At 42.1% G+C, this 15,367-nt stretch overlaps 1 protein-coding gene and 1 non-coding gene across 2 annotated transcripts in view; both read left to right on the forward strand.

Annotated features, from left to right (window-relative positions):
• Positions 1-15,367, forward strand: part of LOC105829189 (mucin-19) — a 204,078-nt gene that overhangs the window by 77,239 nt on the left and 111,472 nt on the right. The gene's annotated exons all lie outside the window — the stretch shown is intronic.
• Trnad-auc lies at positions 3,941-4,060 on the forward strand. Its single transcript has 2 exons — positions 3,941-3,978; positions 4,026-4,060. It is a non-coding gene; the product is annotated as a tRNA-Asp (tRNA).

A 15,367-nucleotide genomic window follows, 5' to 3' on the forward strand; every position in this document is an offset into this window, starting at 1 on the left:
GCAGCCCCGGACTCGGGGAAGATGAAATGTGGCCGACGGCGAAATGTATTTCGCACCGTGCGGGCTGGGTCCACCATAAATGTGCATGCCCATATTAAACCCGTTTTGTTAAATTTAAAACAGAGTGAAAAAAAAAGTGAAATACCACACGGACGAAAGAAATTCCGCTTTTTATTAATCCAAAATCATCGCGAACGCGAAGATTATTGAGTTCATCAAATTTATTACTATTTTATTATTATTCTAATTACAAATTTCTGGCGCGTATTTTAGCACATAATTCTGCGTGTATAAAGATGTAATTTTATAAAGATATAATGTGCACGCGTGGAAATTCACGTAAAAAAAAAAAAAGATTGAAATACAAACGTAAAATGTAAATCATTCATTAACTCGCACGCGACGCGTAAAATTCGCGAATGGCGCGCTGTCGCGAATCGCAGGTCGTGCGGAAACGAGCTTTACGCACACGCACGCACGCACCCGCGGCCGATTGCATTATGTAACGAGATCCGTATACGCGCTCACCTGCCGGCCCCGTGTGCTTTACGAGACACGTTAGTCACGCGTTATTCCTATTAACTGTACACGTCGACGTAACAACAATACCGCAATGCGTCGCGGCTCGTCGGAATCGGTTATGCGATTGTGATTATATTGTCGTGGAAGATGGACAAGCAAGGATCTCGCGGCGCAGATGAGAATATCCCGTCGTTTAATAGCGTCGAGTATTCAATTTTCACGGGAGGGGGGGGGAGGGGAGGGAGAGATCGATGGAAATCTTAACGGCGCGCCGCCGCTCGCATTGGCTCGCGTTGCCATTAATTATTCAGCACGTTAGGGTTCGGCGCTCTGTTCGGCGCGCGGTGATAAGAAATCAGGTACACGCGATCGCAATTGATACACCGCGCGTCGCGTTCGGGCGATATACGCCAAGGTGATACACCGATGCCCGGTGATGCGGCAATTAAGGTATTCGGACATTCACGTTGCGCCGTGCATGTTAAGGATTTTCACGCCGCTATTATCAACGCGGAATCAGATGTAAATTAAATTCCTTTTATTAAGGTAGGATACTTTTTTGGTGGGAGATACACGAGCGATACGGTGTGTTCCGATGAGACCAAACAAGATAAAACGGACGAGATAAGGCAAGACAAAATATCCGACGCGAATGTGCGTTGCATTAAGAAATCGTACTCCCTTCTTTTTTTTTCTTTTTCTTTTTGTCCTCGTATATCTCCGATCTCTCGAATTGCTCATCCATGCGCGGGATCACTTTGTCAATTTTGAAATTTCTCAGCATCCCCGATCCTTAACTGCGTGCTCGATAATGTGCCCCACGTACGCCGACGGCCATTGACGAGTTGTCAATGCGATTGTCACGCGTCATTATCCACCGTGTGGAGGAGAAATACCATGAGCGAGCCGGGTCTTCGAATAGCGCGTATCACGACGGATAACGACGTCAATGTCGACTTAAGCGAGCGCGAAGGACGACGTCTCCGGTCAGGGCTGCGTGGCGTTACGTAGGGAACATGTTAATCCCTCGCGGTGCGCAAACCGCGCGCGGTACGTAGCGCTCGCTCCATACACGCGCGTCCGCGTGCACGCGGCGAGGTGGCCGGCCAATCGGTTCGAGGTGCCAGGGAATGTGCGGGGTAATCCCGGGTATTTTATCGCTTCGAAGGTGCGTAAATCTCTGGTAACAATGCGGGAATGGAGGAGCGGGAATAACGAAGGGGTTGGAGGTCGGGCCGACCTCGAAGTTAAACGGACGTCTTAGATATTGCGTTATTGAGCCTCTCTCGATTTTTCACGTCACTTGGGAAAAATATTGATTTTGGTTAAATCGATAGGTTAGTGAAGGAATCGGTCGGAAAGAGGAACACAATTTTTTTTTCTGAGCTTGAAAATAATGTTCTTGTCGGTTGTGCTCTGTATAACTACCATTTTGGCAAATATACTTTTTTTTAAATCATTTCTGTCTCTCTCTCTCTCTCTCTCTCGAACTTTCGACAGGACGATAATATAAAAACTAATTGCCGGGCAACGAGCGGAGAGATGTGTTTTGTCGTGTATAAAGCTTAATTACAGACGCGATCGTAATGAGGGGTTTTGTCTCTCGCGGAGCGAGGCGCAGAATCCTCTCCCGTAGAGCCGAGGAGGACGAAAAAAAAAAAGGAGGGAAAGAGGAGTCTTGTTATCTTGATGGGCGGCCAATAAACGGATGGCAGCATCCCGCGCAACACAATAAGCTGACAGCGGCTCTCCGGTCACAAAGACCCCGGTTATTAAACGGACCTTAATAAGAGATCTTTTCGACCTATTCGATATTACTTGCACCGCTCGCAATCGTCGCGAAAATATTTTTTTTTTTTTTGCTTAAATCACACAACTCGATTCAAAGATTGAACGATAAATCGTTGCATCTCACATTAGTGTGATATTCATCTCGTGCAATATCTTAATTCGCGTTACTCTACGTTTAATCTGTCACTCCGCTTAAATTCTTATATTAAGAAATTAATGTGATTCTTGGGCAGTGGCTTCTAATTTCAGTCGCCGTAATTTGCGGGCATTTAAAGAAATTATTTTAGATTTTTGTTTCTTATTTTAAAAATATTCTATATTACTTTATAGAGAAGTCATATAAATTGGATAATTTTAAAAGCAGAAAACATAAAACGAATTAATAATCGAAATAAAGAACCCGTTAATATAAAATTTTGTTTTTTAAGAAATCAAAGGTACTTAATTTTTTTAAATTTCTTTATCGCGGTATATGTGGTGAGAATAATAATTGCGCGAAGCATCTAGCCTATCCATGCATTAAAGTTTCCTCGCGCATGCGTGCGGTGAGAATAATAATTGCGCGAAGCATCTAGCCTATCCATGCATTAAAGTTCCCTCGCGCATGCGTGCACATGTTACTGATACCGCGAGAACCAAATCGACAGATGAGAGAGCAGCTTTTATGCGATACGAGCTCTTACGATTTATACGCAGTGAACATCTTAACAGTCGTAACGTAATGCATTATGCATGCGTTGCGTACGTACGATAGAAAAATGCACATGGATTACTTTTGTTTTAAGGAAGACACGCTAACGATCGTTACCTCACTGCTAGGCTTGTCCTTGAATACCCGAACGAGATAATTAATCCTGTCGCGATTGATAAATTGACATACTTAACCTCAGGACACCTTGTTAGAGTAAATGCTGGTACCGATAACGAAGGAAGTATTTGAAATTAATATATCTTATCTAAAATCGGGGACTGGGCGATTACTCCTTCGTATTGATGTACATAATCGTTAAATCTGATAAGAATTAGCTTTCTGATACTCCAGAGGCTTGAACATCTTTTTATCCTTAGGAAACTTGAGATCAACTGATGTTGAATTTGCTTTAGACAAGTCTTTGATCACATTTAATCTATATTTTTATTGAAAAATGTTCTAATTACTTTTAATAAAATACTTTTAATAAAATTTACTAAAATTTAGTAAAATTTTCATAAAATTTGGCAAAGTTTTAGTAAATTTTGTTAGGGGTATAGTAAAATTGACAAAATTTTGCCAAATCTTATTAAAATTTTAGTAAATTTTGTTAAAAGTATAGTAAAATTAATTAATATTAATTTACAAAATTAAAATTTATTATTTTACATAATTAAAATTTTTTAATTATGTATATATATTAATTAAGTTATACTGTTATTAAAATTTAAATTACTTTTATAGTGTTTTAAATCCACTCAGGATATTATAACTTATACGCTAGAATTTTTATGCATAATATGTACTAAAAATTTATTTGCCTATTGATTAACTAAATTTAACTTGATTGATGAACTAAATACGACTAAAGATCACAAAAATGGAAGTGTCAATTCAAGGTGTTTTAACTTTGTTTTAACCAGTTCTACATCACATGTCAGAATGGCCGAGCGGTCTAAGGCGCCAGAGTATCCGGAAGATACGGAACTGGTAGTTTCGCGGACGGACTTTTCCTGGTCCTCTCTGAGGGCGTGGGTTCGAATCCCACTTCTGACAAACTTTTTTTTCTCAATTCACATCATTATTTAAATACCGCATTATTATTTTGATGGCATTATTTCGTCGTCCGAATATCTCGCCGAGATGAATTCCACGTAATTTTGAACGACGCGAGTTCAAATCTCGCTGACTCAAATATAATTCTTTTTTTTCTACCTTATATCTTGAGGATTTTTACATATTACGCATATTACCACATAAAACATTATTACGCTTTTAATTATTTTTTTATTGTTACGACATTTATACGTTTTAAGAAGATTATTTCACTTGGACGTGAAATTTATTTGCTTTGATCAGGACTGTCATTATTATATAGGATGCCTCCGCGCAAAGAATTTTGACCAAATCTCTTAATATTTTTATTTACCAATCTTTTAAAAATAAAACATTTTTAATATTTTTTAAGAGCGTGGATTTTTATTTTTGTCTCTGATGCTCGCAAAATGAATATATCGGAAGATTTAAATAATAAACAACTATTTGATCTAATAATTTCAAATTTTATAATTTAAATTTTAATTTGAAAGTAAAAAAATATATGATATATATTATTTAATTTCGAAAGTAAAATCTAAACAACAAAACAGAAGAGAAAGACAAAATTTTATTATTATAGTATACATTTTATTTGAGTTTCTATGCTTATTAATTAAAGTTCATGCTTTTAGGGAGAGACAAAAAGAAAAGGTATTTTAATTTCGGAGATGAAACTGAAGAAGGGAAATCTCGATTACTTTAATTCGGAAAAGCCGGTTGACGATAGATCAGGTTCTATCCGGTCTCTTAACAAACGCCGGTTAGACAAATGAGTTAAACATCTAAACACTTAATCGCGGCCAATACCATCAGTCCAGCTTCTATTATTTTCCGTTGCCTCGTACACGACGTTCGTGCGTGCGCGCGCGCGCGCGCGTATGTGTGTAGGTATTAAGTTGTAAGTATTAAGTAGCTCTACACGGAGAGAATTTTCTCTTAAAAATTACTCTGGAAATTGTGGTAATTGTGAGACAACGTAAACCTTGAAGAATTTTATTATACTTTTAACAAAATTTACTAAAATTTATTAAAACATACAAAAATTTTCATAAAATTTGGCAAAGTTTTAGTAAATTTTGTTAGAAGTATAGTGAAATTTACAAAATTTTGCCAGATTTCATTAAAATTTTAGTAAATTTTGTCAAAAGTATAGTAAAATTCTTCAAGGTTTATGTTATCCTACAATTACCACGATTTTCATGGTAATTTTTAAGGGAAAATTCTTTCCGTGGAGCAAATCATTTTTATTACAAATCAAGTACATAAATATATATAATTTTGGAGTTGTCGCAATTATGTTATATATTCTAAAATTGATATCTATAGAATGCGCACTTGAAAATCACCCTCGTTCCCGTAGTTAGTCAGTTTCTATTTATCATGTCGTGTCGCAAGACGATCGTTGTAAGATCGTCGTAAGATAGCCGACCGTTGCCGCGCGACGGTGCATAATCACCGCGGATTACGGTGGTTGAAATTAGAAGCTGTTTCCCAAGGTGATTCTCGGCCGGCGAGAGAGCGCGTTTACGGCGAAATCGGCGCGAAACGGGAGCGCGGTCCCACGACGACGACGACGACGACGACGGCAGGATGACGCGACCGCCTCAAGGGGATTCGGCGCGAGAGGTTTGACGGCGGCGGCGCCCCGCGTCGCGAATAATGTGCAATGTGAACCTTGTCATTGATTTTACGTCGATAACGCGCCAAGTGTCTCGCCGTGTGGAACACACGCGAGGGACACGCGAGCCGAGTTGCCATATCGCGCTCTGTCATTAGCGCGCTCGATCGAATCATCGGTCGCGTAACCGCGCGAGCGACTTTCTCACGCTCGTTACACACTATATACGTACCATTACGTATTACATATATGTTAAAGGTGGTCCAGGTGCCCCGCACGCGAGTAAATCGCTTTACTTAGCGGAGCGGGTGTGCGCGACTTATAGGCGAATCGACGATGAATGCCGCGATACGGATCGATGCGGCCGTTCGTTCGCGATTGTGCGAAAATTCCCTCCCTCCACCCCCCCCCCCTCTCTCTCTCTCTCATTCGTCTGCGTACCTTATTATTTAATTCTGTTTCTCGCTGTTTACTCTCTCCCACGCGTTTGCGATTTCTACTTCGCGGTCCGTACGTCTTTTCCGATCATTATTGAATTATGCAACGGCGAATGAAATGCGCCTTGGGAACTTTCTGAAGCATTTCTTCCCTTTCTAACTTTTAATTCTTTTATTAAGTCTGTTTCCTAATTATCTCTTTGAATGACCTTTGCGGCCGTACAATGGTCGGCTGTGCAATCGACTGCTTCTTTACAGATACAATAAAATTTCAATTGTTTTAACGGAAAGAATTGAAGTCTACCAAATTGAATTCGTTACGGTTAGAACGCAGTAGATAAATTGTACTTTTTTGATAAAAAGTTCTCTTTCTTCTCAATACTTTAGAATACATACTACGTCATATTTTACGTGTTTTTTTGTTCTAAGTTTTTTTTTTCTTTACATTCTCACCTGGAGAGAACGCTTCTCCGCCATCCCGCAAATCGTTTGCCATTACGGGAAGCGTCCGATAAGCGAACAGCGAAAGCCGTTCCCCGTGGAATGGTACTCTCGCTCTCGGCGACCCAGAACCTACCAGATGCAGCAATTCATACTTTCGAAGCGGAGTGAGCTGTGCAAAACTTGTCGCGTGAATCGCGCGCGTTGCATTCGGAGACGGCGCGATTTCTGCATCGCGCGGTGGCATGCAGAAACTGTTGAAGCTAAACTGTCGTAAACCTTGATCTCTCTTTCTCTCTCTCTCTCTCTCATTCTTTACTATCCCTGTCTTTTCCGTCTCGGCCACTCTTTCGCATTTTCCTCGTCTTTGTTAGTGAATGGCGACCGGCCAGCCCTTCTCTCTTTCTCTTCAGCCGGTCGGCAAGTGGAGCATGTCTATAAAATAAATGGCGGCAAATCACGCCTGCTCCGGTTGCTATTGAACTTTAGAAGCCGCCTTTTAAATTGCCCTCCCTTTCCTAGCCTCGTCTTCGCGCGGTCTCTATCGATCTATCGATAAAATCCGCCACCATCTACCAATCGTCCCGGACGAGTCCCGCCTAAGTGCGGCATTAACGAAGGCGCGCAGGAATGCACTTGCTCATACCGCCAATATTTGCATTTCTCAGATAAGGGCTAAGATGAACGGATAAGTCGAGCAGCTTCGCTACGCGACAAGCTTCAATTTTGTTATTACGTCGCAAAACGGACGTCATTAATTTCGTTTTTTTTTTCTACTTTTAATCTCACTTTTTACTTACAATTTTACTGACCAAGTATGCGGCGTACGTTTAAACCGAGAAAGGGAGAATTACTGCCTCTGATATTTGAGGGGAAGTCTTCTATTCGCGGAAAAAATTGGTTAATTATAACGCATATCTCAGTCCCGTCTCCCAGTTTAAGCGAGCCATTAAGTGCCCATCGCCGTTTAATTGCGCGCTAAAATGTGCAAGCGGCAGCCTCGACCGATCTCATTTCTGCTCCTCTCAATTAACCGCGCTCGATGTGGCTCGCGTTTCTGTTCTAATCAGCGGAACGTCGTTTCCATAAGATTACGAAACGTAACAGACCCGGTAAGTCTATGACGTTACGGCTTTCTTGAGCGAGTTCTTTTCTTTTTTTCTTGCCGAACTATCAGAGGCCGACAAGTCGGCAAAAGTCTCCCGAGGCCATCCGTTTAATTAGATCGCCGTACCGCGGGGATGTTGCGCGTGCATACCTTCGTCTCGCGCTGCACTTGCGATTATCGGACTTTAAAGATCCTCGAGTCAGGGTGGGTCTTCTCGCAGTCGCGCTTGCGAAACGAGCCCATCCGGCGTTTACATAAGCCGCCCCGATGAACAATCAATCTCTTCGCTTCGGGTCGATCGATCGATCGATCGTTCCCCGGCCGAGCCGGTGAACGAGCGATCGATCAATCAACGGCAACCGGAACGGCGTTCTCTCGAAATCGCGGGGACCATTATCATACCGCGGCGGTCACTCCGACGTAATTATGATCCGCGGAGCGGCGGCCATTGTCGGTCGTTCCGCAAGGAGCCGCGTCTGGTATTTTAATTATCAATCAAGCCCGAGGAGATCCCGGTGAACGTAAGGCGCACGCGAAAAACGGCGGGGCGCCGTGTCCGAGTCGTAATTAAATTCGGACGTCGCCGATCGAGGGGATAACGAAGGGATGGCCCGTGGGATGGAAAGGGATCTTCACCGCCGAGACCGTGAAGCGCCGCGGTACAATCGCGGTGCAAAAACGGTTGTATAAAACGGCCGAACGGGTGTGCGAACTTTACGATCCGATAGGGGAATCTTAATTCGCCTATCGGCGAACCGTAACGGGGGCGCCCACGCGCCGGCTTCGTGTGCGCGCACCGCGCGTGCACCGGATGATGCATTGAAACATCCTCGAGAGCGCGGCGATATCGCCCCGCGGAGCTCTCTCGCGCGTACCGACCTCGAAAAGGCCGATATGTCCGAGGCGTGTATCGTCCGCGTTATTTATAGAGCGACGCGCGCCGGACGGGAGAAACGTACATATACGCGAATCGCCGCGGATTTTTTTCCCCCGGGTATGAGAACATAATTGCAGGCTACGTCACGGAGTGAAAAGGAATCGGGGGGAAGGTACCGCGCATTGATAAGCGAACGTTGACGCTTGATAAACGACGTTTGGATTCCTCGCGGCGCGAGGTGTTGCACGTTTTTCTTCTTTTTTTTTAGAACCGTTTGTCGGCGTACGGGGCATCCCAGATTCGCCGGTATGTATCGTTCGAGGACTTTTCGAATAATTCGGAACAGGTTTTTCCGTAAAAAGTTAATTTTATAATCACATTTTTACTCTCTTTTTGAAATTCGTAGATATTTGAATAAAGTGTAGAACTTTGTTTTGTACTTTGTTCCTTTAAATGAAATTTTCTTTAAATTCGCAAATATCTCACAATTTTCAGTAGCTCATAATTTACTGTAGAAAGGATAATTTTGTTAGTGAGAAATGAACTGCTCTGTGTTGGTCGAAGGTTCTACATACAAAGAGACGTCTTACACAAGACATCCTGTACAGAGGAGTGCATTCTCGAAGGACAATCGCGGCCCGCGGCGCGGCGAGTGTGATACCGAAAAATGTTTATCGCCGAATATTCCGTATCTCGATTATTTATAGACGTTCACGCGCGCGGGGAGAGATCCGTAAATCTACGGGGATTTTTTCGCGACCGGGCTTATAATTATGGGATGCTTCGAGAGCCGGAGAAAAGGCGCGGCGATTGTGCATGCTGCGTTCGCCATATATATATATATATATATTGATAGAGACTCTCCTCGGCAAGTGCACCGCGCGCAAAACAAATGATGCTCGAATCTTTATGACCGAAAGGCAACCCGTATATTTCTCAGTTCTTAACCGGCCGCGACAAATGCATCCGCTTCGGTTACCCGCCTCGATATAAACATGTCATTAGAGGTATCAGAGAATTACTTTTACAAATCCCATTGTCTAAAAGACAAAAAATAAAAAAAATACATGTATCATCAGGGAGAGGAATTAAGCAATTAACAAATATTTTAAGAATATAAATTTTTTAAATGAAATTTGTATTAAATTAATAATTCCATGATTTAATTTTTAATCGCTGATTTGAAGAAAAAACGTGTATTGAATAAAGACATTTGCGGATCGAGTAATAGCAGGATACAATTTGATAGCAGTAAAAAAATTCCCCATGATTTATTTTCTTGTTAAGTCGTCTATCCGACGCTTGTTCTCTCAAACCTCGATAGAGCGTATAATTAGAGAGTAAAGTGTAGGGTTGTAGCAGGTAGTTGCAAACTGCTCTCCAAATAATGCATGTATTGAATAATGTGTGAAAAAGGAGCCGTCTCGGAAGCGATAGCTTATTGTGCATTCTAGTTTTTTCATAACGCGAGAAAATGAACGTTCTCTCTCTCTCTCTCTCTCTCTCTTTCTCTTTGAGGAAGTGCGAGGTTGATAGGCAAATTTCTGGGGTCAATTACCGGGACCAATCTGAGACGAAAGTGAAAATGCATCGCTGGGAGTGCATCACCGTGCACATCCGATGCATCAGGGACCACGTGGTGGCCTTGAACCGCCCACCTGCTCGGGCATGGCGTTACGCTCGGATTATCTGATCGTAATAACGGGACGAGTATGCCAATCGGCGGTGGACTTTAATTGCGACGAATTGCAGGCTGCTCCGGAGCTGCGTCGTCTCTCGGATGAATTTAGCAGCGATCGTCGCGCAATCGCAGTCCCGCAGAATGATCCCGCTGAGCTCGCGCTGTAATCACTGCAATTATGTTAAAGAGAAGAGCCAGAAATGAACTGCCATTTTTCTGCAAATTAGATGCTTCTCGGTAGAAGTACGAAACAGTTCAATAATCCGCTTTTTAGCATTTTCATTAAGCTTCATCTCGAATAGATTTATTAATGTTTATATTCTTTCAGCACTGCATAAAGTTCTGGCTGTCATTGAAAGATTTTTGATTAGATTAATTTGAAAGTTATAAATATTATTACGTGCAAACAAGATATTTTATACGAAACATTATTCTTTGTTAAAAATTAATTCTATCAAACGCAAAAATTTTATGATTAATTATACGTCATAACATGTCAAGTTAACGTTTTTTAAATCAATATTTTTATTATACTCTTTCGCGCAATGTTATTTCGTCAACTATTTCGAAATTAATTTGATTCTTAGATATTGCTGAAGTGATACAGTGAAATATAAAATCTTTGTACATTATTCGTCTTTTATTTCGATCGTTCGCATAAGGTTTCACTGACCGCAAGGAGATCCAGCGAAATGAAAGGTAAGAAACAATTCTGCGTATGATCTTCGCGAATGCTCTCACCGCAAATTCCCATGTAACTGCTAACTTGTCCATTCGACTTCTATTATCGAGGTATCAATCGGCAACAGTTATTTTCGCTCGTTTTCTTATTGCGCGCGTGCCCTATGCGTTCGCCGGAGTAAGTCGATACTTTAATAAGATTCGTGCCCGAGTCGAGATAGTGGATCGATCAGAAGTTATTCCGAGAATAACTTGAAATAATTGTGAATCGTCGTATATACTTACGATACATACCAAAAAAAAAAATATATCCGATGTCTTTATTATAATTTTTGTCGTAACTATCGCTTGTGCCTTTGTTTCTTTATACCCTCGGGCCACTTTGAAAATCGTGTTCGAAGTATCGGGAATAATAATTCCCGAGTAGATTTTACTCCAGCATAAATCTGCATATTCGAGAAGTGTTAAAAATTTATCGTAACGTTAAGTCTCAATTTGCTTTACGATAATTCTTATTGACCGCGAAATTCTCATTCCTATTCTTTCATTCATATTTCTTCGTACATTGTGCAACTCTGTTTTGGGCTACGAGCGCGATTGAATGCGCCGACGATATTTATTTGGCACAGGGGAGCATGATTTACAGCGACTATCGAAATTCGCCTCTAATCCCCTTTTACTTACCTTTCGTTTTTCTCACAGGCAACGTCCGCTTCAACGTCCGCCTCGGTTACGATTTCGCGCGATCCGTTTCCATAAAGTATACGGCAATCCAGGGAGTCGGAATTGCCTAAGCCTCGACTCGGATAATTAACACGATATTAAAGAGTTATCTTTGTAGATTCATCCACTTGGATATCCCCTTTTCCGAACCGCTCTCTCAATCCCTTCCTGAGCTGCAGCCGATATTCGCCTAGCGTGAGTTATGGCCTCCTCTCACGCCAAGTCCTTGCGTTCCTTGCGCTCGCGCGAAAAAGCGACCGTCTCACGCACCCGGCGAACGTATCATTATTGCCGTTTAAGTGGTTGCACGAGTTTACTATTTGCAATGCTCGTTTCGTGATAGTATAATAAGAATAATTTGAAGTCAAACGACGACAATGTCGGTTAATTAGAGATTGCCGGCTGGAATTCGATATTTCTCCGGGTTTCTGTTCCGCTTTATCTACCACGGCACTTCGATATCCTTTATTTTTACGTGCACAAAGTGAATAGGTTTAAATTCTCGAGAGAAACACATCTTTTTGAAGTGACGTTTCTATAAGAAATTTTATTTTTGCAATATAATTATTATTGTGCAGTTTTGATAAAAAAAATTTGTTTTTATTATTTTCTTGATGACAGATAAAATTATATCTGAAGACAAACTTGTTAAAATATTTGCGTATAGTATTTTTGCATAATTGTCTTATTAAATTTAAATAATTATATATTAAATTACATTAGCTATATTAATTGTATACGTTAAATTAAAATTATTATTAAGAGTTATTCCATTAATCTATTATTATTATTAAAATTATTAATTTATAATGATAATTAATTATTATAATCTTTCTCCCCTTTTATATAAATATATATAATTAAATTTTACACAACAATTTCTATAAAATTCTAAAAGTTGTCCGTTTTTTCAACGTTGCTTATAATGATACAACTTTGTTTTTAACGTTTTACGAAAATAAAAAGATGTATAATATTTTTTTCTATGTGGCTAATAGTATAATAATTTTGATTGTCTACAGCTAAAGGTTAACTCGCCTTTCGTACGTATACAATTTAACTGTAGATGGGATAATTCTAAAATATTCGCGATACGGTCCGTTTTGAATTAGTCGCAAGTTAATGGTCTTACGCGCTTTTTTTCGCTCTCGATAATCTCTTTATTACCACAAAGAGGCCGAACCTTTTAATTATTTATAGCCCGCAAGCGAAGCCCCCGGCTGAAATATACGCCTGCACATTATAATGGTTCATTATATTTCGAGCAGTTGCTCATACATATACAACTATTGAAAACACGCGCATTCGAATATTTTAGACTTAATTACTTTTCCTTTAACCATGTTTTCGAATAAAGTAATCGCCCGGCCCCGAAGTCAAAAATCGTCGGAACGTTCGTACATTTGGATAATTAGTATATTTTGAGTTTCGCGTGCGGCTTGAATTCGATACGCTCGATATATCAGGATAATAATTCCGGTAGTGTAAATTTAGCCGGTCGATCGATATGGCGAACGCGCGTTAGCCTGACCTTTCGGCTCTCGCGATCGCCGGTATCGTAAATTATGGGATATCCCTCGCGCTCTCGTGGTCCGGATCCCATTTTTGGCGATCGTTCGCCGGGTCAACCTTTATGGACATCGTTGCGAATCGCCGTGAAATCGCCGTCGTCCAGGCGAACGCCGCCGGGGTGATGGCGGCGGACGCGCGGTCCGCCGCGCGAATTACCACGTCCTTCCACCCTCCGGCTCTCTCTGTTCCTGTCGAGGACGCGCGCGCGCGCACCAGCGGGTATAATGCGCCGCTTTAAAACGCGCCGCGAAAGTGCTCGCGCTCGTCCATGCGCGGAAAAGTGCTGCGCGCGCGTTACGCACGCAGCTGCGCGCCATAAAGATTCGTATGCCTTCCGCCGCATCGCGCCGCGTTCGTAAAAGGGTAACGGAATGTCCGGGGATAATATGCGAGATGTAACCGCGCGGCGGAATAAAATATTCCTCATTCGTATCGTTTCTATAGACGAGATTTACCGTTTCCTACTTCGAATTTATGAAACACGCTGACAGCTTTATACGTGTCGTATAGCTCTCTCTTCAATTTCCTTAGAATTATTGATTATTAAATATCCCTTTTTTTAAATTAACAGCCATAAATGACACGGGATGTCTTTCTGAGACATTAATTCTTTTTATTTATGGGAAATGCTTGGTGTGAGAACGATATTGGGACTTTTGTAAGCGTGAGAGGTTTATTAGAAATAATTTCATAGTGTAATAAATTTCCGTTCTCGGAATGGGTGAAAAATTTGAGCAACAGACAGAATTCAAACGAGAAGTCTCGAAAAAGTCAAATTTTCTTTATTTTATCGGTTACCTCGATACACTTGTAAGACGTTTTCGAAGAAACGTAGAAATTCCAGATACGATTCTTCACGATGATCCGTAACGACTTCGCTCTTCTCGCTTTTCTTGCAAATCGCGCGCCATTCCGGATCGTTAGTGTCTCGCAGCCGGAGGTTGTTCACGTTACTCGCGCGCAGTCGTAGTCGAGAGCGTGAAGGCTCCGGGAATTCGAGATGGTTATTCGTGGTAGCTGGGATGCGTTGAAACCCCGCGAGCGTCTTCTCACGGTGGCTCGAATCATCGATTTACCGTCGACGTCGATTTCCCTCTCCGCCCACCTATGCCTTTCGTTTCGGCGGATATCGCGAAATAATGAAAGCTCGCAGCGCGCAAGAAAGAAAGAGAGAAAAAACTAGAGAGAGAGAGAGAGAGAGAGAGAGAGAGAGAGAGAGACAGAGACAGAATGCGAGAGAACGGCGACGCAAACGCTAGACAGCCAGCGGGAGAAGAATGGCATAGAAGGTACAAGCTCGAGAGAGTCGCTCGGGCTGAGGCGTATTAGAGGTGTAGGCACGTTCGACACGGCACAGATGAATCGCCGGGGTCGAAAGGTGGCTGATAGATGCGCCGAGATTAGGCCGCCTCGGCTATCTCGATTTTACCGGTACGCGGATCCCATCGGCTCGCGATCGCGGGGAGCACGTGTGTGCCTTCGTATTGAAATCTGGTATTTCGTTGCCAACCAGGAAGCCAGCCCGGGGGTGGAGAAAGGATTTCCCCCGCGCGAGAAGAAATGCGAATAATCCGCCCGCGCGATCGGACTTCTGCATCATGCAATCGGTGCCCGATGCTCGGATTCCAGATCGAGGACAATGGGAGAAATTAATTCGTCGCTGTTTAGATCGGGTATTCGCGATGAACCTCGATCGTTATCCTCGTCGTGATCGATCGTTCGGGTAAATCGGATCGACAGGGGCAGCTGAGCGTTGTAATTTGTTTCGCCGTTTCAGTTTGCGTTTCAGATTTCATTTTTTATAAGTTGTATCACCTCCATTTGCTACGAAGCATATATTATTGGGATGATTAATGACCGTCAAGACTTTCCCGTACTTTCCATGTAACTGTTTATAAAATCAATATTTACCATAGGCAATATATGTACATTAATCTCGCGTGCATAATATTCCTAGAATATTATAGATTCCGCGTAGCCACGTGTAAAATTTGCTTTATAGCCAATTCCACGATTTCTCCCGATCACATAACGTATATGTCATCTATTGGCCGGAGCTGTTCTTGGCCACTCTCGACGGATCGGCGGTGGCGCGAGCGTGAAGCATCTCCGGCTCGTTTATAGAAA

This window comes from Monomorium pharaonis, chromosome 6 (assembly GCF_013373865.1).
Source record: "Monomorium pharaonis isolate MP-MQ-018 chromosome 6, ASM1337386v2, whole genome shotgun sequence".
NCBI lineage: Eukaryota > Metazoa > Arthropoda > Insecta > Hymenoptera > Formicidae > Monomorium > Monomorium pharaonis.